Source organism: Dendropsophus ebraccatus, chromosome 2 (assembly GCF_027789765.1).
Source record: "Dendropsophus ebraccatus isolate aDenEbr1 chromosome 2, aDenEbr1.pat, whole genome shotgun sequence".
Classification (NCBI taxonomy): Eukaryota; Metazoa; Chordata; class Amphibia; order Anura; family Hylidae; genus Dendropsophus; species Dendropsophus ebraccatus.
In genome coordinates, this window is record NC_091455.1 from 96,113,691 (window position 1) to 96,139,349 (window position 25,659).

Below are 25,659 nucleotides of genomic sequence, written 5' to 3' on the forward strand. Positions count from 1 at the left end.
AACATAAAATGGGTAATCTGCGCACTTTTTTTCCCTCTTTTCGTGTACGCCATTCACCGATCACAATGACGTTTGTTATATTTTAATAGATCGGACAATTACGCATGCTATGGTATATTATATGTTTATCTATTTATTTATTTTTATATGTTTTATTTATATAATAGGATAGGGGGGTTATTTCAACTTTTATTGGGGGAGGGGTTTTGGGGTAGTGTAATAGTGTTTTGAACTTTTTTCTTTTTACAAATTTGAAGTCCCTTTGGGGGACTTTTACATCCAGTACTTTGATTTCTACACTGATGATTGCTATGCCATAGGCATAGCATTGATCAGTGTTATCGGCCATCTGCTCATTGAGCCTGCCTGTGCAGGCTTGGTGTAACAGATCGCCGATCGGACCGCACGAAGGCAGGTGAAAGACCTCCGTCGGTCCGTTTCAACTATCGGGACCCCCGCAGTCACACAGCGGGGGTCCCGAACGGTAAGTGACAGGGGACTTCCCCTGTCACTTACACTTAAGGGGTTAATGACACGCGGCAGCGCGATCACTGCAGCGTGTCATTACCGGTGAGGTCCCGGCTGCTCCGGAGCGCGCTTCATAGCGGGAGATACACCCAGGACGTAGAGTTACGTCCAGGGTCGTCTGGGGACAGACTTCCATGACGTAACTCTACGTCCTGGGTCATCTAGGGGTTAATATTATGAAACATAATATATGACATACTATTGTAGTAAATTTTTGGTATTTTTATTCATTTATTTTTCTGCCAATATAATGTGGGTGTGCCTGATTGAACTGCAGTAGGTTTGCTAAGAAAAATAGATGCTATGAATAATGAATTGGTTCCTAGATATAAAATATCCACATTTAAAATTTCCAAATCTGGATCACTGACTCTCCATAATTGAAGAACTTGTCTAGTTTTGTAACCTTGGTGCCATTTCAAGTGATTATTCAAATACTTTTTATTTCATGGAGAAATACTAACTTTGGCTGGATTGTTGAGCTGATGTGTAGCCAAAAAGAACAAACACTGGAATTACTGGATTTGAATGTTGGTAATGTTACACAAAGACTTATTTCTCTTTCTTGAGGGGAATTTGTAGAGGAGCAGAGTACATGAGCCTGTGAAAATGGAGACCCCAATTCAAGACCAGTGCAAGCCCCATTGACCTTGGGCAAGTCACTTTATTTCCTCTAGCCTCAGGCACAGAATAGGCATTTGTGATCCTTGTATCATGACTTGTTTTGTTCCAAAGAGCAGAGATTTACACTAGTGCCATTATATAAAATGTAGGAAAATATATTGAATTTCTAACAATAATTTCATTTTATACCACTGCTTTTAAGCTGTTATATGGCTGGGAAAATCTGTCTACCATTCTCATTTATAAAATAAGATTGTTGTAATTGTTGTTGTTTTCAGAAACCACAAATGTTTTGTTGAAGCATAAAAACCATTCCATCAGCAATGCAATTTCTCCTGGAATCTCTTAGCATGACCTTGTCTCAGTGAAATATACAGGACCCTATTCAGTATTTAGTGTCTGGAAATGCTGATAACAGCACTGATTCCTATCGAAAATTCTAAGGGAATCACCTTATTGTCAACATTTATACATGATGCAATAACCAAGGCCCGCTAAAAATCTAATACATATATAGATTATTTTTGACAAATAATGGCTGATGATAAATAAAGTGCTTTTATATAGGCAATTATACAGAGACTGAGACTTTCATAAAAGCTTTAGTTTGTTTTTGCACAGCATAAGAAACATGAACACATACAAAAGTAAAAAAAAACAACTACTATTAGTAATTTAAATTGAAAAAACTAAAAACTAACAAAATTTATTAAAGGTAGTAACCTGAAATATTTTAGAAACCTCTTTACAACCATAGTTTTCTATAAATATTAGTGAAATGTAACATGATCAAAAGTTTGCAAATGAAATTCTACTTAAAAAAACCCAAAACAAAACAAAAAAAAACGTAATTGTATCATGTACTTGTTGATCATTTGTTGTACATCAGCAGTTTATGAAGGTGGGTTGTAACCACATTGCATGTTTTAATAAAACATTAGATTATTTGCATTTGTTTTTGAGCACTTTTTACCTTTGAGAATTCTATTAGGGGGTAATACTAGGGGGTAATACACTTAAAACTTGTAAACTTATTTTCATTCATTCTCTAAAAGTTGTCATTTTGGATGTCAATGACATAAGTTGACAGGACAAATCACTGAGTGACGTCTACTGTTATGTATGGCCTATTCTAGGTTTCCATTGATCAGAAGCAGAGCTGTCAAACTTGACAATCACTGGGAAAAAAGACAGCATATTTTTGAACACAGACGTTTTTGAGAATTATCTGATATCAATTGGGGACACAAAAAGGCACCAATAGCAGAAAATTCAAGTCAGCACTGCTATTAGACTACTTTTCTCAGTAGCGTGGTTGTGGTGCACACAGTTTACCAAAGTTTTTTTGACTCAACAACTGCAGAATTCCAAACCTCATCCAGCAATAAAATCCACACAAAAACTGTGCACCCCGTATGTCATGGCGTAGATTTCCATAGCCGAGCAGCTGCATACGAGCCTTACATCACTAAGCACAATGAATTGCACTGTTGTAGTGTCTACAGGGCATCAGAAGGGATGCACTGCATCAAGCTAAAGGCACCTATGGGGAAAGTATGATCAGAAAGGTTAGAAACCACCAGATATTCTTTTATGGGAATTGTTTAAAAGGATCTAAAGTAAGAGCACAATGGGAAGTCCTGAGATTTGATTGGTGATGAGGGTCGTTTTTTTTTTTTTTTTTGCTTTCCTCTCTTCAGTCAAGGGGTGGGGTGTGGGAGGGGGGGGGAGTTTTTGTATAGCTTTAAAATGGATGTATGTATTGTTTTTCTATGCTATTTACCTTCGAGTATTGTATGTAACATGCTTGACTGGAAATGTTATTTTGGAAATAAAAAATGTATGAATAAAAAAAAGGCACCTATGGGGAGATTTATAAAACTTGCGTAAAGTACAAATGTCTTCAGATTCCACCTTTCATTTTCCAAAGAATCTGTGAGGAATGAAAAGTGGAATCTGATTGGTTGCTAGGGGCAACTAAGACAATTCTACTTTACAGCAGTTTAATAAATCTCCCTCATGTGGTTCCCTCTGGCAGTCTCAAGGGCAGCTTTAGAGTTAGGTGCTTCATGAATGCAAGAGGATATTAAATTGATCATCTGGAAGCCTCCATGGTGGTATAGAGGACCAGAGGAAGACATCTAATGATGGGCTGAGCAGTGCATATTCTGTGTTATGGTGTGTTTACACAGACAGATTTATCTGACAAATTTTTGAAGCCAAAGCCAGGAACACACTATAAACAGAGAACAGGTCATAAGGGAAAGACTGAAAATTCTCCTCTTTTCAAATCCACTCCTGGACTTTGGCTTTCAAAAGTCAGATTAATCTCTCTGTGTAAACGCACCAAAGATGTTGATGTTAGAAATTGATGGCAACTCACTGTTTTGTAAAAGTAAATCCTTGAGACAAATGATATATTTGAGGCATTAGTTGACAAGTTCCATTACAACACTAATGGTGGATATTACTAGCAGCAGACAACTTTTGAATTACACACTATTTGCCATTGGCTAGGAATTCACAAGCTGTGACTCAGCTACAATTACAGCTTTTGACAAGCAGATTTTAGCAACCCCTGAGACAAGAGTCAGCTGTTTACCAGTTTATGTAAAACTAACTATAAAGACTGATGCTGTGTTTACATGGAACGATTATCGTTTGAATTTGCACGATAATGATCGAATTCAAACGATAATTGTACGTGTAAACGCAGCGAACGATCAAACGACAAGCGAAAAATCGTTCATTTTGATCTTACAACATGCTCTTAAATCGTCGTTCGCAAAAAATTTGCAGATCGTTCCGTGTAAACAGTCGTTCACCTGTTTAACTAATGGGCGATATAGGCTTAAGCGATCGCAAAACTATCGCAAAAGATTTTTCCATACGATATGTCGTTCTGTCTAAACACTGGTCGTTATAAAAAAAAAATTGTTACTTTGAAATCGTTAATCGTATGATCGGGCCAATTATCGCTCCGTGTAAACGCAGCATGAGGGTGCACAGTTTGCTAGTCTCTTTCACCTAACATGTCTGTTTCAAAACACCTGCTTCCACATTCATTTTCTCAGCTCTATCTCATTGGAGAATTTGCTGTGTACCCAGGGGAAATCTATGCCTATGATCCGCTTTGAATTTTTTAAAATTAATTGTGCAAACCTCACCCTGCTCCAGCTTCCTTTTTGCTTTAAATGGACCCATCTTTGGACTGTAAGCTTGTAGGCAGTGTATATTGCAATCTCCATGACTGTACGGTACAGTACTTTCTATATGCACCATGAATATTTATAGTGATTATACTACTGATTGGTTGTAGGAAAAAAAAAAAAAAAAAAAGAAGAAGAAGAAATTAGGTAAAAAAAAAAATCAGTTCATTCATTCATTTATTCGTTCATTCATCATTCAAGTATTGGACAAGTAGAAGTATACTAGTTATTCATTAAATAATGAAACTAATAGCAAACATAAAAAATGTAAAAAGAAGTAGATACAGCTCACCAGTAAGCAGGTGTGGTAACAGCAGGCAGAATTGGATTGAAGAGGGTGCTCGATCTTCAAGGCATTGGCCAGACGCCGCATGCAAGATGAAGCTAGGAGGAAGGGGTGTGGAAGTCGGCACTCCTGGACGTAGAAACTTAAAATTTAACTTTTATTCGTGCATTTTAAAATTCTGTGGTGGGCATAGCAGGACTGCCGACTTCCACACCCCTTCCTCCTAATGAAACTAATACCAAAGGTTGCTATTTATGTTTCCTTTCCTGACATGTTTGGGTGGGTTCAGACTACGGAATTCTCGTGGATAAATTCCGCCGAATTCCGTGGCCTGTACGCGCTCACGGCCGCGCACCTTTCCGCTGGCTCCATAGGCACCATTCTATGAGCCGGCTGATTCCGCTATCTGCGGAAAGAATTGATGTGTCAATTCTTTTGGTGGAATGCGGAATCCGCCTGTGCATAGAATGGTGTCTATGGCACGGGCGGAGAGGCACGCGGCTGTGAGCGCATGCAGGCAACAGAATATGCCAGATTTTATCTGCGCAAATTCAGTATTCTGAACCCGCCCTTTTTATTTTTTATTTTTTTGTGCAGCCAATGTGTGCTGAAGCAACTTGGCAGGATTCTGTCAGGGTAGGGGAGATGGTGATACTCTGTTTCCCCGAAAATAAGACAGTGTCTTATATTTTTGCTCCCAAAGATGCGCTAGGTCTAATTTTCAGAGGATGTCTTATTTTTCCATGAAGAATTCACATTTATTGTTGCACAAAAAATGAACAATTATTATATATTGTACAGTCTGGAGACTGTAACAATCTCCCACAGCAATTCCTGGACCACTTGTACTGCAGGGACGGTATTGCAACTTCAGGCCACCAGGGGAGCTAATTACAGCACACTCATATAGCACAGCAGGAACAGTGTGCGGTATAGTGGCTGGAGCCGTGACAATTGCAAACTGTGAGCAGCTCTACATCTGGTGGAAGGGGACAAGGGGGATGGGCCTCTTGATGCCTTGCCTGTACATTTACAAGTGACGGCTGCGGAAGGGAACATTGGGGTTGGCGGCAGGTGACGGTCTTCATGTCGTGCATGCAGCTGCTCTGCAATAGACGGTGAAGGCAGGGGACAACGGCAGTAGGCTAAAAAGAATCACAGCTGCATGCCCTGGTGTTCTGTTGAGCGGACATGCTTCCAAACAAAAACTTTGATAGGTCTTACTTTTGTGGGAGGCCTTATATTTATCGATTCAGCAAAGCCTCTACCATTGAAACAGGGTAGATGATGTTTGCCCCTATACAACCCATAATGTTGGCTGACTTTGGGCAGCTTAAAGGGTTATTCAGTTAAAAATAAAATTCTGCAAAGTCACATAGCATTGCTTACCTGTCTGCCCTAGTTTGGAAAAGTTGTCTTACCCTGCTTACTCCCCTCCTATAGCACTCTTGACAGTTCCCCACGCAAAGCTGTTGCAGAAAATTTAATTTCACTGAAGACTATTGTGCAGATAATTTTGCATCATTGAGGTTGCAGCATCTGATGCATTAGCTCTGTCTATGGCACCACTCAAGGGCTGGGGCCAGACAGGCTCAAATACAAGGTCCATCCAAGCCTCTTATGACAACAGAGAGTAGAGTGATGTGTTGTCTCGGGAGAAAGGGAGGAAATGGGGAGCTGTAGACAATACACATTTTGTATTTCTTCTAATCTCTATTTCCTGTCAGGGGTGAGGCATGCAATCACTGTTAGTGATTACACTGTATTAGTAAGTTATATAAATTATCGTGGGGTGATAGTTTTACATAAATACAATTTTTTTGGATATCGGATGAGCCCTTTAACAGAGGACAATCAAACTTATGTACAAATGGAAAAAGTAATGTGCATGTGAATAACTAGGGATGGTCCAAACCCGCCGAGGTTCGGGTTCGTACGGCAATGATTCCCGCTGTCTTAAACCTCCATGCAGAGGATGGATACAGCGGAAAGACCGCCTGGAAAACTGGGATACAGCCTATGGCTGTGGCTGTATCCCGGTTTTCCAGGCGGTCCTTCCACTGTATCCACCCTCTACCAGTTAACGCGTGATGCCACTTCTGTGGTGGTTGGCCAAGATACAGCCAGGCCCAGTGATGTTATGACGTAACGGCAGTGCCGGTTGGGCACATAGGTATGGTGGCACACCTGCTTTTAGTTTAAAGTTCCGGTTGCACCTTGTTCCCCTGTGGACAGTGTCCTGCTGGGTTGCTACGGGGTCCCTTGGGCTGTTGTCACGGTGGTCCGGAGTGGACCCACTCGGACTATTGGTACTGCCACCCACAGAAAGGGGGAATGTCCCAAGGACTGTGTGTATACTCTGTTTTTGTGGGATGAACGATCACAGAGTCTCTTTATCATAAATAAGATCTTGTTTATTCTGAGGATACTAGTGTGCAGCAAAACATATAGCTTTGTCTTGACAGAATACTTTACACTTGATAATACATTTAATAGTACAGGATCCAGATCGGTGATGAGAGCGTAGAGAGTGGTACAGTTGTGCTGACTGGGTTGCGTGTTGAGAGGTACAAAAAAGAAACATAGAAACATAGAAGATTGCCGGCAGAAAAAGACCACTGGGTCCATCTAGTCTGCCCTTTTAGTATTTTCTTTCTTATTATCTTAGGATAGATGTACAGTATGTTTATCCCAGGTGTGTTTAAATTCTGTTATTGTGGATTTACCAACCACCTCTGCTGGAAGTTTGTTCCAGGTATCTACTACTCTTTCAGTTAAATAATATTTTCTCACATTGCTTCTGATCTTTCCTTCAACTAACCTCTCACTGTGTCCTCTTGTTCTTGAGCTTAGTTTTTTACTAAAAACACTCCCCTCTTGTACCTTATTTAGTCCCTTGACATACTTAAAGGTTTCAATCATGTCCCCCCTTTCCCTTCTTTCCTCCAGACCATACAGATTCAAATCCTTAAGTCTTTCCTCATATAGTTTATGCCTCACACCCTCCACCATTTTTGTAGCCCGTATTTGGACCCGTTCTATTTTATCAATGTCCTTTTTTAGATGAGGTCTCCAGAACTGGACACAGTATTCCAGATGTGGTCTCACTAGAGCTCTATACAGCGGGATCACAATCTCCCTCTTCCTACTGGTTATACCTCTAGCTATACACCCCAGCATATGATTTGCTTTCCCCACCACCTGGTTGCACTGGTGACTCATTGTAAGGCTGTCAGAAAAAACTACCCCTAAATCCTTCTCTTCTGAAGTCTTTTCCAACACAGTACTGCCGATACTCGGATAGAGGATTCCTTCTCCCCAAGTGCATTATTTTACATTTGGAAACGTTGAACTTCAATTTCCACTGTTTGTACCACTTATCTAGCAAAGCTAAATCATTTTCCATATTACTGACACCTCCAGGAATATCAACCCTATTGCACACTTTTGTGTCATCAGCAAACAGACAAACTTTACCTACCAACCCTTCTCCTATGTCACTTAGGCCGGGTTTACATATGTCTGGCGGTGCGGCGGCGTTTCCCTCCAGCGCAGGAGAAAAGCGCCGGAGGGAAACCCATCATTGAACTAATCCCATTGTTTTCACTGGGATCGTTCAAAATGTGCGGCGGTGAAATAGTGGCCGCCGCATTGCCGGACCGTCGGTGCGTTAGGACACATCTTGCAGCGTCCTGACAGACCGCCGATGCGGTGCCGCACCAATTCAATCGAATATAGCGCAGGATGCCTCGCCAGGCAGGACGCATGCCATTCGGCTCTGGCATCCGGCGTTCAGGCAAATAGCAGCACAGTGTAAAGAAATAAACATATCTCTCCCCCTGTGTGCTCTCCCCCTCCCCTATAGTCCCCCCTTGGTCCCCAGTAGTATATCGCCCCCCCCCTGTTGCTCCTCCAGTAGTATTTTGCTTCTCTGTGCGCTCTCCCCCAGTAGTATATAGCCCTGCTGTGTGCTCTCCCCCAGTAGTATATAGCCCCCCATGTGCGCTCTCCCCCTCACAATTAGCCCCCCTGTGCGCTCTCCCCCTTCCAATTAGCCCCCCTGTGCGCTCTCCCCCTCCCATATAGGCCCCCTGTGAGCTCCCCCAATTAGTATATAGCCTCCCTGTGCGCTCTCCCCCAATAGTATATAGCCCCCCATGTGCACTCTCCCCCTCCCATATAGCCCCCCTTTGCGCCCTGCCCTTGTAGTATATAGCCCCCTGTGAGCTCTCCCAATTAGTATATAGCCCCCCTTGGCGCTCCCCCGCAAATCCCATTGAAAAGGACAGGAAAACATACTTGGAAAAAAAATGTCAACTGATGAGAGCAACTTGTGACAACTGATGGCAACTGATGGAAACTGATGGTTTTTAATGAAAAGAAGGATAGAAAAACTGATGGAAACTGATGCATTTTTGGCATCAGTTGTGACATCAGTTGTGGTCAGTTTTTAGACAAAAAACGCAACTGATGCAAACTTATATATGTAAACCCAGCCTTACAAACATATTAAAAAGAATAGGACCCAGAACAGACCCTTGTGGCACACCACTTGTAACCAGTCTCTGCTCGGAATATACACCCTTAACAACAACCCTCTGATATCTATCCTTCAGCCAACCACAAATCCACTGAACTATCCAGGGATTAAGTCTAATTTTCTCCAACTTCTGTATCAGCTCTTGATGGGGAACTGTATCAAAAGCTTTGCTGAAGTCCAGATAGGCAATATCCACAGCACCACCTTCATCCAGCACTTTTGTGGCATAATCAAAGAAATCAATGAGATTAGTCTGACATGATCGGCCCACAGTAAAGCCATGCTGGTTTGGATCCATCAAATTGTTGATTGTTACTTTTTTAGAAGAGTTTCCATCATTTTCACTACTACAGATGTTAAGCTCACTGGCCTGTAGTTACTGGGCTCTTCTCTACTCCCCTTCTTATGGATTGGTATAACATTAGCCATTCTCCAATCATCAGGGACATCTCCTGTTAGCAGGGATTGGTTATACAGATCTGTCAGGGGGGCATCAATCACAGATCTGAGTTCTTTAAGAACCCTGTGGTGGACGCCATCTGGACCCATCGCCTTATTCAGCTTTAAACGGGCAAGTTCCTCTGCAACTTCAGCCTCTGAAAATACTGGAGCTGAACCCATATAACTGGAGGCAATGAAGTGTCCAACCATCCTGTGATTGTGAAGGCCGCCTTCTGAAAACACTGAGCAGAAGTAACTATTCAAATAGTCAGAGGAGCAGAGAGAGGAGGATATCGTGAGAGTCCAAAACCAAGTTGTACTGTGCTCTGCCAGGATGTTGGAGGATGAGGTAGAAATAGAAGAATACTTGAGAGAGAATACTTGTGCCCGTGCATCGACTCCTGTCGGAATGAACCACCTATTGCCCTACCAGTGTTGGGGGACCCGTCCTAGTGGCTGACACAAGCCCCAGACATTGTTACCTGGCATGAGTGGAATGCTGAGGGTTCCCTGCTGACAACCGCGCTGCGAGATAGAGTTCATAGGCTTCTAGCAACTTTGCTCTATCTGGATCAGTTCTTAGTTTTCTGCCTTTGTGGATACTGTCCTGCACTGTGACTCTCTTAGTCCATGGCGTGGGTTGAGATGATCTCTGACTTGTGCTATCCTGTGAAGGGTTTAACACTGCATAGTGCTTAGTGGAGTGACTGAAGAAGAAACTGTTAACTTCATATGCCTGAGTCTGTTTCTGGACTGCACACTGAGACTGGGGACCTGGCAGAGGGTCAGGGCCCAACTACTGTAGGCTGCTGTAGAGAGCGTTCTAGCTTGCGTCCTTCCTCTACAAAGTCCAACATCAAAGAATCCATACACTTCCTCTACCCATGTGACTTCCTAGCTACAGCCCCTGTGTATGGGTGAAGAGTGCATACAGAAGTAAAGAGATGATAGGATAGCAGAAGAAGATGCTCTAATTGGTCTACAGATCCATGTGACATATAAGCAAGCAATAACCCTTTCCATACTTCAGCTGTGCAACAACTAAGTGCATATACTCACAATAGCGACATCTTGTGGCAAACCTTTATCACTACTACATGACCACTTGCTTACAGAAAGTACAGGCTTTTGCGAAGGGTGTAACTAATGGCAACACCTGTGGTGGAACAGCACACATGCATTCTTCTCTTGATCCCACCTGAAGAAGCATTAGCAGCTTAATGCTGTGTCATAGAGGTTTTAAGTAAACATAGAAAGCTTGTTGTGTCAGCATAAGAGATGTGCTTACTGCTGTGTATTATCACAACATGGAAACACGTACTGTATACTATCTCTGAAACACGCTCTGAAGTGGGTGGTAAGTCTTTTGCTTTCATTTCTTCTATGTAAATAGGAGAAAAACAATTTTTCTAAGCTAGAAAAATAAGCATAAAAGATCAGGAGCATTTTCCTAATACAATTGAATTTGCTTTGGTATGTCATTTTCACCATTCTTATTTTTAACTGTATAATTGCTTATAGCAACATTGGTTTCCTGTTTCGAGCACTAAGTGGCTAATGTACTTCTTATTTAGGTCAACTAACTTGCTGAATACTGAAGTGCCCTAGTGGTGGCATTAGGCAGCAAACAACAGGAAGGGCATGGAAATAAGGTACTATCAGGCTCGGACTGGGCCTCCGGGGGGCTGGGGGATCCCCCGGTGGGCCCTCCCCCCCTTAAAGGGCCCAGAGCTAGAGGTGGGCCTCATGTTCAGGATCTCCCTATAATCGGTAGATTTAGGGGCCCTCTGCTGCCTTCCACGCTGCTCTAATGATGAAAGAATGGCAGCAGGGCCCCTTCTTTCACACAATTATTGTAAACTCATGGGTCCCCCTCCCCCTGTACTGTAAGTGGAACGGTCCGGTCCTGATTAGCTTCGGGAGTGTCTCTCTTCCTGCCTGTCAGGAGCCCTCATGTGTGGCAGCAGGAACATGGAGAAAGCTGCACAGAGAAGCAGCAGCAGGGCCCCCTCCATCCTCCTGCAGTCATGTCTCCCCCTCCTGCTGCTGTGTGTGGAGTCGGTGCCGGGGAGAAGGGGGAGAGGCTGCAGCCTGCACCGAAGAGGAGACAGTGAAGATGGAGACTAGTGGACCCCTGGAGCTTCCTGCATAAATGGTCTGTGTGTGTGAGTGAGTGTATATAAGTCAGTGTGTGTGTATATAAGTCAGTGTGTGTGTGTGTTTGTGTGTGTGTGTGTGTGTATATGTCAGTGTGTGTGTATATAAGTCAGGGTGTGTGTGTGTGTATATAAGTCAGTGTGTGTGAGTGTATATAAGTCAGTGTGTGTGAGGATATATAAGTCAGTGTGTGTGAGTGTATATAAGTCAGTGTGTGTGAGTGTATATAAGTCAGTGTGTGTGAGTTTATATAAGTCAGTGTGTGTGAGTGTATATAAGTCAGTGTGTGAGTGTATATAAGTCAGTGTGTGAGTGTATATAAGTCATTGTGTGAGAGTGTATGTAAGTCAGTGTGTGTGAGTGTATATAAGTCAGTGTGTGAGAGTGTATGTAAGTCAGTGTGTGTGAGTGTATGTAAGTCAGTGTGTGTGAGGGTATATAAGTCAGTGTGTGTGAGGATATATAAGTCAGTGTGTGTGAGGGTATATAAGTCAATGTGTGTGAGGGTATAGAAGTCTGTGTGAGTGTATATAAGTCAGTGTGTGTGAGGGTATATAAGTCAGTGTGAGTGAGTGTATATAAGTCAGTGTGTGTGTATATAAGTCAGTGTGAGTGAGTGTATATAAGTCAGTGTGTGTGTATATAAGTCAGTGTGTGTGTGTGTTTGTGTGTGTGTGTGTATATGTCAGTGTGTGTGTATATAAGTCAGTGTGTGTGTGTGTGTGTGTGTATATAAGTCAGTGTGTGTGAGTGTATATAAGTCAGTGTGTGTGAGGATATATAAGTCAGTGTGTGTGAGTGTATATAAGTCAGTGTGTGTGAGTGTATATAAGTCATTGTGTGTGAGTTTATATAAGTCAGTGTGTGAGTGTATATAAGTCAGTGTGTGAGTGTATATAAGTCATTGTGTGAGAGTGTATGTAAGTCAGTGTGTGTGAGTGTATATAAGTCAGTGTGTGAGAGTGTATGTAAGTCAGTGTGTGTGAGTGTATATAAGTCAGTGTGTGAGTGTATATAAGTCAGTGTGTGTGAGTGTATGTAAGTCAGTGTGTGTGAGGGTATATAAGTCAGTGTGTGTGAGGATATATAAGTCAGTGTGTGTGAGGGTATATAAGTCAATGTGTGTGAGGGTATAGAAGTCTGTGTGAGTGTATATAAGTCAGTGTGTGTGAGGGTATATAAGTCAGTGTGTGAGGGTATATAAGTCAGTGTGTGTGAGTGTATATAAGTCAGTGTGTGTGAGTGTATATAAGTCAGTGTGTGTGAGTGTATATAAGTCAGTGTGTGTGAGGGTATATAAGTCAGTGTGTGAGTGTATATAAGTCAGTGTGTGTGAGTGTTTATAAGTCAGTGTGTGAGTGTATATAAGTCAGTGTGTGAGTGTATATAAGTCAGTGTGTGTGAGGGTATATAAGTCAGTGTGTAAGTGTATATAAGTCAGTGTGTGAGTGTATATAAGTCAGTGTGTGTGAGGGTATATAAGTCAGTGTGTGTGAGGGTATATAAGTCAGTGTGTGAGTGTATATAAGTCAGTGTGTGTGAGTGAGTGTATATAAGTCAGTGTGTGTGAGTGTATATAAGTCAGTGTGTGTATATAAGTCAGTGTGTGTGAGGGTATATAAGTCAGTGTGTGTGAGTGTATATAAGTCAGTGTGTGTGAGTTAGGGCTGGGCAATTAATCAAATTAATTTGATTAATTCGCCTAGATTTTAAGAATCGATTTCAATCTCTTTGAAAATCGTAAATTCGATTTTCAAAGAAAAGAAAAAAATACCCTCTGACCTGCAGGGGGGAGCAGTGGCGCTCTGGGCAAGCTGCTCCTCCTGCAGGTCAGAGCGGGACCGCACGCCAGCACCCAGAGGACCAACGCCGCCCACCTATTAGTGAGCCCCACAGCCCGCCCGATGCGTCAGTGTGTCCGCTATCCTCCCCTCCCCTGGAGCGTAAGTGTGCCCCGCAGCCTGCCCGGAGTATGAATGACATCCCCCCACGGCACAGCTTGACAGAGCCCCCCCCCAGCTGCCCGGAGTGTGAGTGCGCACCGATACACCCGCCCGGCACAGCGTCTCAGTGCGCCCCCCTCCTGTTCCCATCTGGAGTGCCAGTGCAAGTCCCCGTCCCGTTCCCGCCCTCAGCACGGCCTGGAGTCCAGTATTATTAGGGTCCCAGCATTCAGTGTGTTATAGCTGTGCCCCCACCCCATAGTCATATCTGTCCACAGTCTGTGCCCACCCCTACTACTACTCCCAATACTGCCCTACTACCACCCCCAATACTGCTCCCACTACCATTGCTACTATTACCCCCACTCCTGATACTACTACTACTCCCCTTATCTACTACTACACAATCTTCTATGCTTCTGTTACTACATCCCTTATCCACTATGCCTCTACTACTACACCCATCATAATTATCAAATAAATAAATAAATAAATAAAAAAATCGAGATTTAAATCGAGAAAAAAAAAAAAAAAAATCAAGATTTTATTTTTTGCCCATATCGCCCAGCCCTAGTGTGAGTGTTTGTACATGTATATCATGTGTCTGTTCATGTGAGTGTTATCTTTCTATATGTGTGTGTGTGTGTGTGTGTGTGTGTGTGTGTGTAATCTGCTTGTGTTTGTATGTTGGTCTTGGTGTGTTTGCATGTTTGTGTCTGTGTTATGTGCCTGTCTGTGTGTGTGCACATCTATTATGTATACAGTGTATATTATGTAGTGTGTAGTTCTATAGATGTTTAGAGACATATACAGAGAGAGAGACAGAAATAGTAGGCTCTCTACAAGTTTTCTATAGATTTTATTTAAAATGTATGCAGTATGAATGTGGACCGTACATATAAGCTTTGGGCTGCGTTCACACTACGTATATTTCAGTCAGTATATGTATATTTCAGTCAGTATTGCAACCAAAACCAGGAGTGGATAAAAAAACACAGAAAGGCTCTGTTCACACAATGTTGAAATTGAGTGGATGGCCGCTATTTAATGGCAAATATTTGCTGTTATTTTAAAACAACGGCTATTATATTGAAATAATGGCCGTTATTTACTGTTAAATGGCGGCCATCCACTCAATTTCAACATTGTGTGAACAGATCCTTTCTGTGTTTTTAATTCACTCCTGGTTTTGGTTGCAATACTGACTGAAATATACATAGTGTGAACCCAGCCTAAAGGGGTACTCAGGGCCAGCTGTATAATCCGTGTATGGCCGGGGAGGGGGGGGGGGGGGAATAGAAGGCTCCGGTAACTTACCCCCCCGATTCCAGCGCTGGCTCCTGGATTGCGCCGCCCTGTTCTCCCGTCCCGCGGCCGCTTCCTGGTGAGAGCTTCGGCATGAGACTTGACGTCTCAAGGCAGCTCAGCCATTCAGCGGTCATAGCTGGCAGCTATGACAGAAACCTACAGAAACGATTGTGACTGACAGTGGGCTATGTCGCTGGTCACATACACTGCTGAATGCAATGTTGCTGTACTAAGGTTAAAGGTTTGGCGATGGTTATGTATATGTATGTAGGGTGGGCCCCTAGAATCAATTTCCCTGGTGGGCCCAAGGTACCCCAGTCCGACACTGGGTACTATTGTGTTGCCAAGTATATCAGTGAAGTATTGTGTTGCCAAGTATATCATAAACAGATGTATAAAAATGGTATATTATGGCATATTATACAGATGACCATATACCTTTCAAAACTTTGAGTTCGGACAACAGGTAATCCTCCTGACCCCACCATAGACATGTACAGACACACTGAGCTCAACTGAACTTGCATGTTTTTGTTTTTTTTTAAATAGGGAGAGAGACAGACAGACACACAGACGAGTTTTTGTTTCCAGTCGGCGGCCTGTCAGTGCAGAGAAGGCAGAGCTGCAAACATCAGGAAGGCCTCCAAGGACACCGGCCTGAGTGCACCAGGGAACATGCTAAGGTGAGGTATTACTGCCCAATGATTTTAGGTCAGGACCTAATGAAATGATCAGGCGATGATCGTTTCATTGGCTGATGGTTCTCTCTATTAAATGAAGCGATAGTCGTCTGAATTTTCGCGATTCGGCCGATTACTGCTTCGTGTAATAGGGCCCATACCCTTTTAATCCTTACTTCTAAGTAGACCACAACTTCGTATGTCTAGAAATAGCTCTTTTGTATGACTTCTTAACCATACATTCCTCATAATACTTAATTTTCCCTGCCAGGGCCTTCCATTTATTAGTGGAGTACTAAACCACCTAACAGTACTTTTCCAATTAGATATAATTTATTTACCAGGGACCCTGCGCCATCATCACCAGAGTAACCACCTAACAGAGTAGTTGTACCATTGCCCCCCAGATCTAATCCCAAAACATCCTTAGCGACTCTGTACCCACAACCTGACCCACCAAACCACTTGTACCTTCGGGAAGCTGCTTTTAATCCAAGATCTGTCCTGAAGTCCGTTCGGCAGGTGATGCAGCTTTTGTCCTAAAAAAAAAAAAATTAAACTGGCAGCCCAATGCCCAACGTCCGTGGCCTAGAATTGTGTATGCATTAGGCTTGCACAACCTCTCTGTCCCTCCTCCCCGCCCTCCTCATCATTAGGAATGCTCCAGGCAGATTGTCTCCTATTCAGCTGTGTGAATACTGAACATGGGCTGGATCATTAAAGCACCTGTGCAATGTTCAGACAGGAGAAAATGTTCCAGTGGCATTCCTAATGATGAAGAAGGTGGGGAGGAGGAACGGAGGGGTGGTGAAAAGTTAGGGCATAGATACTCCCGTTGGGCATGGGCTGCAAGTTTGAAAATTGTTTTTTAGGACTATAACTGCATCACCTGCCGAACGGACCCCAGGACAGATGTTGGATTAAAAGCAGCTATCCGAAGGTACAAGTGGTTTGGGGGGTCAGATTGTGGATACAGAGTCGCTTTAACCCCTTAGCGACCCATGACGTATCAGATAAAAGAAAAGTTATACATGTTACATATCGTTGTAATCGTAACGACTTGAGGAACATGCATAACAAGTCAGTTTTACCATAGGGCGAACGGCGTAAACACAAAACTCCCCGAAATCAAAACAAATTCCTTTTTTTTTTTCAATTTGACAGCGCAAATGATTTTTTTCCGGTTTCGCAGCATATTTAATGGAAAAATAATGCATGTCATTGCAAAGTACAATTGGTTTTGCAAAAAACAAGTGCTCATATATGTCTCTAGGTGAAAAAATGCAAGCGCTATGGACTTTTAAACATAAAATGGAAGAAGCAAAAGCGCAAAAACGAAAATTGGCTTTGACCTTAAGGGGTTAGAGTACCTGTTTACCTGTTCAAACATGAGTAACTTTCAAACCTTTCCTGTGTTCTGACACCCTTTTTTTGTTCTTCAAGTTTAAGGGCACCTTTACATGTACTCATTCAACTTCACAGTACATGGATTCGCAGCAGATTTTGCTGCAAACTCGCAGCATGAAATCCGTTGCGAATCCATGTACTGTAAAGTTGAATGGGGTTACATACCCGCAGCAGAATTTTTATTCCGCTGTGGGTATGTAACCCGACCCCTTTAACCCCCCCCCCCCACTGCCAGCAGCCCACGCCCGGAGCATACATTACCTGCTCGGCGCCACGACTGCGTGTGAGGCTCCCGTCGTGTTTCCCAGGCCATCTGCGCTCTCACAGAGAAGGCAATTATTTAGTGGATGGACAAATTGAGTTGTGACACACTGTACTGGCCAGACTTAATCTGTTTAGTCCTTTTTTTTTTTAACCAGCACATGACTATAAAGCTGCATTCAGGAGACTGGAACTGGATTTCTGGTAAGTATAATCTTGTTTTAAAGCATGATAACAATGAATAAATAAATAATAAATATAAATTGCAAACTTGCTTTATTTCACATCTACTTTTGATTTAGATTTTAAAAGTTAAAACTACAGGCACATTTTAACCCCTTAGTGACTGCCGCACGCATATTCACGGCGGTCACTAATGGGCTTTATTCCGATGCGTACGCCTTTTAACGACGGGCGCATCGGAATAAATTACCGCCCGGTGGCGGCAGCAGAGCATGTGATCAGCGGTCAGTGTGACCGCTGACACCCTCCTGTAACTGCCCAGAGCGGAGGATTCTCCGCTCCGAGCAGTTTAACCCATTAAATGCCGCTGTCAAACCATGACAGTGGCATCTAACGGGTGCCGGTGTGTCCCGGTCGGCGCCGCGGGTCACTTACCCGATCGCAATGTCTTGCGGCGCCGTCCGGTGTCCTGGTGGTCTCCATGGTGATCCGGGGTCCTAATGTAGGTCCCCGGGGTCACCATGGAGATGCCTCATGCTGACAGGGGTGGCCGTGGCTATTGCCTGTCAGCATGAGGCATGATACAATACATTGCAGTACATTAGGTACTGCAGTGTATTGTATCAGTGATCAAAGTATTTTACACTAGTGTACAGTAATGTACACTAGTGTAAAAGTAAAAAAAAAGTTAAAAAAGTGTGCACCAAACAACACAGCCCCCCCAATAATAAAAATGCATTACATTCCCCATACACAATAAAAGTTGACATAAAAGTGATCAAAAACACAAATCATATACATATTTGGTATCGTTACGTCCGTAACGACCCAATCTATAAAACTATATCAATAATTATATCGCACGACACACGCTGTAAAAAAAAAAAAAAAAAACAGTACCAGAATAGCAGTATTTTATCAATCTGCTATAGAAAATACGTCATAAAAGAGATCAAAAAGTCATATACATATAAAACTTGGTATCAATAAAACTATAGATCTTCCCGCAAAAAAATAAGCCCAAAACCAGCTCTGTCGCGCAAAAGATAAGAACGCTATGGATCTTGCAATGTGGAGACAGTTTTTGTGGGTTTTTGCTAGGAAGATAGTTTCTATTGCGCCAAAGTGATAATAGTTAAAAAAACCCTACACAAATGTGGTATCACCGTAACCGTAGTGACCCAGAGAATACATGTATTATGTTATTAGTGACCGCCGATACTTATTTTTACGGCGATCACTAATGGGCTCTATTCTGCTGCCATCAGCTCTTTATGCCGATGACGCAGAATAGTGCAGCAGCGCCAGTAATGCCCGCAGCCCCCTCCTCTCAGCTATCGGAGGTCGCTGAGGGGTTGGGGTAGAATGTGGGGTCAGTCCCGGCCAGTCCCCTCACCGGCGATCACCGTTATTACCAGTATAACGGCGGCCACCGCTAACGGGCATTGCCAGCGCAGCTGAACACTTTCATCTCTTCTCACAGTGAATCCACAGTGAGAAGTGATGAAAACATGTCCCCCCCTGTCCACAGAATTAACCCTAGTGACCTGGTCACTGACCCTCCCCTCCCTGGGCGGTCATCTGATCCTAGATGGCCGCCGCCATCACTGTGAACAGACTCTGTTCACAGTGATGGATTCCTAAAAATGATCAAAGCTCCATTCTTTCCACCACCGGAGGTGGCAGAGAGCATGGGGCAATGATCGGGGACCACCCGGTGTGGTCCCAGTACAAGCGATCAGCGGTATATACTATATACCGCTGATCGCTTGTTCCAAATGGTGCCGATACTTTTTTACCCCTGTCACCAAAGTTAAAAGCCGCCCCGGATTAGCTGTAACCACCCCAGATTACCCGTAACCACCCCAGATTACCCGTAACCACCCCAGATTACCTGCAACCACCCCAGATTACCTGTAACCACCCCAGATTGCCCGTAACCCCCCCCAGATTGCCCGTAATCCCCCCCAGATTGCCCGTAACCCCCCCAGACAGCCCGAAACCATCGCAGACAGCCCATAACCACCACAGATTGCCCGTAACCATCACAGACAGCCCGTCGCCACCCCAGTTTGCCCGTTGCCACCCTAGATTGCCGTTCGCCACCCCAGATCACCAGTGAACACCACCAGATTGCCCGTCACCACCCCAGATAGCCAGTGAACACCACCAGATTGCTCGTCACCTGCCTAGATGTGTCTTTTGTTCCATGTTCACCCTTAATTTTAATTAGGGACTGACAACCTGTTGTCTGCTGCTGTTAGGGCTGTTGATGTAAGTAGCCAGGGACATCGGAGCGGGCGCAAACTTCAGCGCTGCACCTGTCTTCCTGGTGCCATATCCTGACAGTCATCCACAAGTAGTAAAAATTAAGTAGAAGGTTCATTGAAACGGTACTGTACCATATTGTATATGGAAAAATAAAAGATATGAGAAGAAAACAAATATCCAAAATAAAGCTTTTCTGTGGAGTTCCAGGGTAAAAATGCTGCTGGTATCTGACTATTTCCTAACATGGACACTGTACAAGAGGACGCTGTCATAGTGTCTGCTTAATTGGAAGCAGGGCCTGTTGTAATGATGATAATTAAAGACACCAAGATCTTTCATTTAATCCTTACTATGGCACAGATTTGGCATACAGGGAAGTCAAAATAGTGATCCCCCCTTTGATTGGGGATCATGGTTAGATAGCCCAAGGTCCATCAAGGGATCCCACTACTGCCTGCTCAAGATGCCTGTTTTAAGAGCATGCTTAGGAGTGCTACCCAACCCGTGTGCTTGTACATACTTTCCTATACCTTATGTCAATCCTAATTAGTTAAATAAAATCCCATTATTGAAATATCTGTGAAAACTAAAGAAAAACATGCAGCACAAATCACATTCATTTTAAATGTTGTGCAGATGGTACTTTTAGCTGGGTGCATGTTGATCACATTGTTCCCACAGGATCTGCCTGTCTAGTCAATTTAGTGGTTTTTACCTTGGACAGTGACTGGCTGAGAGGGCAGTTCTTGGGGTGACAATGCATCACAGTAACATGGAAGTGGTGGTGACAAGTAATGACCAGAAGTTTTCGGAACTAAATCAGCAGGGGATCATTGTAGGTGCGTATGACTTCTTTTTAATGTGACCAATATACAGTATAATGTGTCTCCAATATACAGTATATTCCACATCTCCAAAATATAAAAAAAGGTCTGGCCTCCAACAATACCCTTAACTATAAGAACCTATTCTGTTTTTCTTTTATACTATTTAAAATCTTTGATAAATGGGCAAAAATGATAGCTAGAAAGCTGAGGCAAAACAAAAAAGAACATCTCTGGGTCAAAAATGGCCTGATTTTCATGAGGTTACTTGTCCTTTCCATGTTCTTGCATTGTGAATGTATAGCCTCTACAGATTCCATAATGAGCATGTGTTGAGGCATTATAAAATGTGCAGGTTTAAACCTGTATACACATCCTCTGTTTATAATCAGGACAGCTTAGAAGGATAAGATGGCATTTCTTTCCTTTGGGTGTGTAAAACCAGTTTTCCTACTATATGACAACACTGGACTGAGAAGTGTGACCAGAACCATGATGTATAACTGGTTGTAGCTTCTACGTTTAGAAAAAGCTGTGCTATATACTTATGTATAACTGGTTGTAGCTTCTACGTTTAGAAGAAACTATGCTATATACTTATGTACGGCTTAGATTGTGGAAAGTAAATGTTAATAAATGTCTGCTCAATGATACAGGTAAACCAGAACCTTTTTTAACGTTAAAAAGCAATTCCAGGAAATATTTCTACAGGAAACCAAAACTGGTGAATCTTCCCTGGCCTTATGGTACTTTCACATATTAAGTTTTTGGTGTGTTTTGTGTGCTGTCTCTTACCTGAAACAGCTGTGCTTATTCCACATACAAACTGGCATCAATACAGAGAATTCTGGCAAAATGTTTCAACAACTGGAGCCAATTACTGACATCCTGTCCTGGACCACTAAAGTCATAGATGAAAAGTTGTCCTCATTTGTTCAGTACAATGCATGTAAATCACATTTTTTTTACAATGCTGAAATACCAATTAGCTTTAAAGGGGTATTCTCCCCAAAATTATTTTTGCATTAATACGCTGCCCACCCATAGCTTTCCATCTTTCCAATATACAGTTATTACGGATTCTGCACAGTTTTGCTGTTATCCAGCTGCATTCAGCCCCAGGGATTGCAGAGAATCATCAGACCTCAGTCCACACCGACACGCTCCCTGCTCCTGGCCCGCACCCTTTGAGACGGCATCACGTGTCCTCAGTCCCAGCACAGTGAAGTGACTGAGAACACTGATGGGGTGGCTGCTGTTACAGAGGGAGACAGTGATCAGCGCAGCTATCACTGTCTCCCTCTCTAACAGCAGCCACCTGCTCACCCCCAGCCCAGAGCTCACCCCGTGTCCAGAGCCTCCCGGCGCACCGTCCAGCACTCACCCGCAGCACACAGCTCCCCCCCCCCCAACTTCCCCCCCCCCATCACCCTTGGCACCGTGGCATCCCTCACTCACCCGCGTCACACCGTCCCCGCCAACTCAGCTCTGCTACACCGTCACCGCCAACTCAGCTCTGCTACACCGTCACCGCCAACTCAGCTCTGCTACACCGTCACTTCCAACTCAGCTTTACTACACCGACACCGCCATCTCAGCTCTGCCACACTGTCATCATCTCCTTCATTGTCTCAGCTCTGCTACTTCACCATCATCAGACAGAAGCATTGCATGATGGGAAATGTAGTTTCTTATCTTGGATATAGACCATGTTTTAGAAAAAGTTGTAACTCAGGAACGGCAGCAGCTAGAAAGATGGGAGACGTCTCAAAATACTCAGGGGGACTTGGTGAGTAAGGCCAGCTAGGTTTGGGAGCATTACATTTTTTTAGCTCTTGGGGGGGATACCCCTTTAAGAGTTGAGATGAGTGAATAGTACTCAATCGAGTAAATGATGCATTTGAGTGTCGGAGCGAAACGCAATAAAAATTCATTCACCCTCCCAACAAGGTTGGTGCTTTTCCTAGCCAATAACCATGCAGGGAGGCTGGGACCTAGGAGCATGCAGACATCACGAGAACAACGTCTACACACATTGGCCGGCTTACTCAAGTGACCTCCAACTATAAGAAGTCAGCTCCAGATGCTATCTTGACCCTAGTGAGGGAGAGATCAAGGGACAGTTAGGATTAGGGTGATTTTAGACAGCCAAGACCCCAAAAGCCCTTTTCAGGGCTACTACACAGCACAGCATATCGCTCAATCAATACAGTGAATACATACCTCCCAACTTTGACTGAGAGGAAAGAGGGACGTGGACACGCCCCTAAACCCAAGACACGCCCCTAACCCCAGACACGCCCCCAAACCCGCCAAGACACACCCCTAAACCCCCATATCACGTCTTCCACTGTTTTTCACACAATCATGTAGGATATCATGGATTAAACTACTTTTAATATTTTCTGCTGTCATACAGGAAACTATAACAGGAGCCTATACTTACCTGCCCATGCTTCAACTTTGTATTGTTGCAGTGTCGCTGATTTCCCCCACTGACTGAAATGACTCCACTTCCAAAATGAACTTATATTGGGAGTGACCAATCGCTTGAACCATGGTTCTCCAAACTGCGGCCCTCCAGCTGTTGCAAAATCACAACTCCCATCATGCCTGGACAGCTAAAGCTTTGGTTTTGGATGTCCAGGCATGACGGGAAATGTAGTATTGCAACAGCTGGAGGGCCGCAGTTTGGAGACCCATTAGACAATAACCCAAACAAAATATTTTTTTTTTCAATATTTTGTTGTGAATCCTTTGGAGGCAATCACTGCCTTAAGTCTGGAAGCCATGGACATCACCAAACGCTGGGTTTCCTCCTTCTTAATGCTTTGCCAGGCCTTTACAGCCGCAGCCTTCAGGTCTTGCTTGTTTGTGGGTCTTTCCGTCTTAAGTCTGGATTTGAGCAAGTGAAATGCATGCTCAATTGGGTTAAGATCTGGTGATTGACTTGGCCATTGCAGAATGTTCCACTTTTTTGCACTCATGAACTCCTGGGTAGCTTTGGCTGTATGCTTGGGGTCATTGTCCATCTGTACTATGAAGCGCCGTCCGATCAACTTTGCAGCATTTGGCTGAATCTGGGCTGAAAGTATATCCCTGTACTCTGCAGAATTCATCCGGCTACTCTTGTCTGCTGTTATGTCATCAATAAACACAAGTGACCCAGTGCCATTGAAAGCCATGCATGCCCATGCCATCACGTTGCCTCCACCATGTTTTACAGAGGATGTGGTGTGCCTTGGATCATGTGCGGTTCCCTTTCTTCTCCAAACTTTTTTCTTCCCATCATTGTGGTACAGGTTGATCTTTGTCTTATCTGTCCATAGAATACTTTTCCAGAACTGAGCTGGTTTCTTGAGGTGTTTTTCGGCAAATGTAACTCTGGCCTGTCTATTTTTGGAATTGATGAATGGTTTTCATCTAAGATGTGAACCCTTTGTATTTACTTTCATGGAGTCTTCTCTTTACTGTTGACTTAGAGACAGATACACCTACTTCCCTGAGAGTGTTCTGGACTTCAGTTGATGTTGTGAACGGGTTCTTCTTCACCAAAGAAAGTATGTGGCGATCATCCACCACTATTGTCTTCCGTGGACGCCCAGGCCTTTTTGAGTTCCCAAGCTCACCAGTCAATTCCTTTTTTCTCAGATTGTACCCGACAGTTCATTTTGCTACTACAAGCATGTCTGCTATCTCTGATGGATTTTTTCTTTTTTTTCAGCCTCAGGATGTTCTGCTTCACCTCAATTGAGAGTTCCTTTGACCGCATGTTGTCTGGTGACAGCAACAGCTTCCAAATGCAAAACCACACACCTGGAATCAACCCCAGACCTCTTAACTACTTCATTGATTACAGGTTAACGAGGGAGACGCCTTCAGAGTTAATTGCAGCCCATAGAGTCCATTGTCCAATCACTTTTGGTCCCTTGAAAAAGAGGAGGCTAGGCATTACAGAGCTATGATTCCTAAACCCTTTCTCCGATTTGGATGTGGAAACTCTCCTATTGCAGCTGGGAGTTTGCACTTTCAGCCCATATTATATATTTAATTGTATTTCTGAACATGTTTTTGTAAACAGCTAAAATAACAAAACTTGTGTCACTGTCCAAATATTTCTGGCCCTAACTGTATAATACACTGCTGATCACTCTGCTGTGTGACTGCACCGCCTCCCCCTCCGACCCCAGCAGGAATGCAGAGCAGTCAGACAGCAGAGGGATGAAGATCCCCCTCCCCCAATGGTGTCAGAATGCCGCGGCACCCCCCAGGGACCCCTCACTGAGTCTCCACACAGCATAAGTAGTAAGTAATGCCCCCAGTTACACCCCCGATCCCCCCCTCCCCCCTCATGGCAATCGTCCTCTTTACCAGTTCCCCCACACACTGCCCTGTCCCTGTCCGCATCCCTGCAGAGAGTGATTAACACCTTCCCTGTCAGCTAGCCTCTCCCCCCACCATCCCTCGTTTGATTAAAAAAAAGAATAAGCATACTCCAGCGTCTCTCCTTCTTCTCACTGCTCTGCTAGTGACGTCACTCCTCTGCTCCACGCGGAAACGCAGGGGATGAGAGAGGCCTCTTGTGACCGGAGGCAAAATGCAGCTTTCGGCCACAAGAGGAAGCTGTGCACAGCCCCGCATCTGCGAGCGCTCATCAGGAGTGCTCGCAATTAAAGGACCAGGCATCTTTTGGGAAGCGGGACACTTGGGGCTCGTTCCGGGACAGTGGGACATGACCCCGAAATCGGGACTGTCCCGCTAAATCCGGGACGGTTGGGAGTTATGGTGAATAGGCCGACTACCAGCACATTATCTACTTAGACAGGCAGGCAGCTGATAATTGTCCACAATAGGCTCTCCAGACCTATTCGCTGTTGCATTCTAATTGTAGAGGGCAAGTTTTAGTGCTCTGCGCTACTTATAAACTCTGTCACATTCAGGCCACTGCCATACATGAAAGCTGAAAGCTTGTATAGAATAGGCCTTTTTTTACCTAT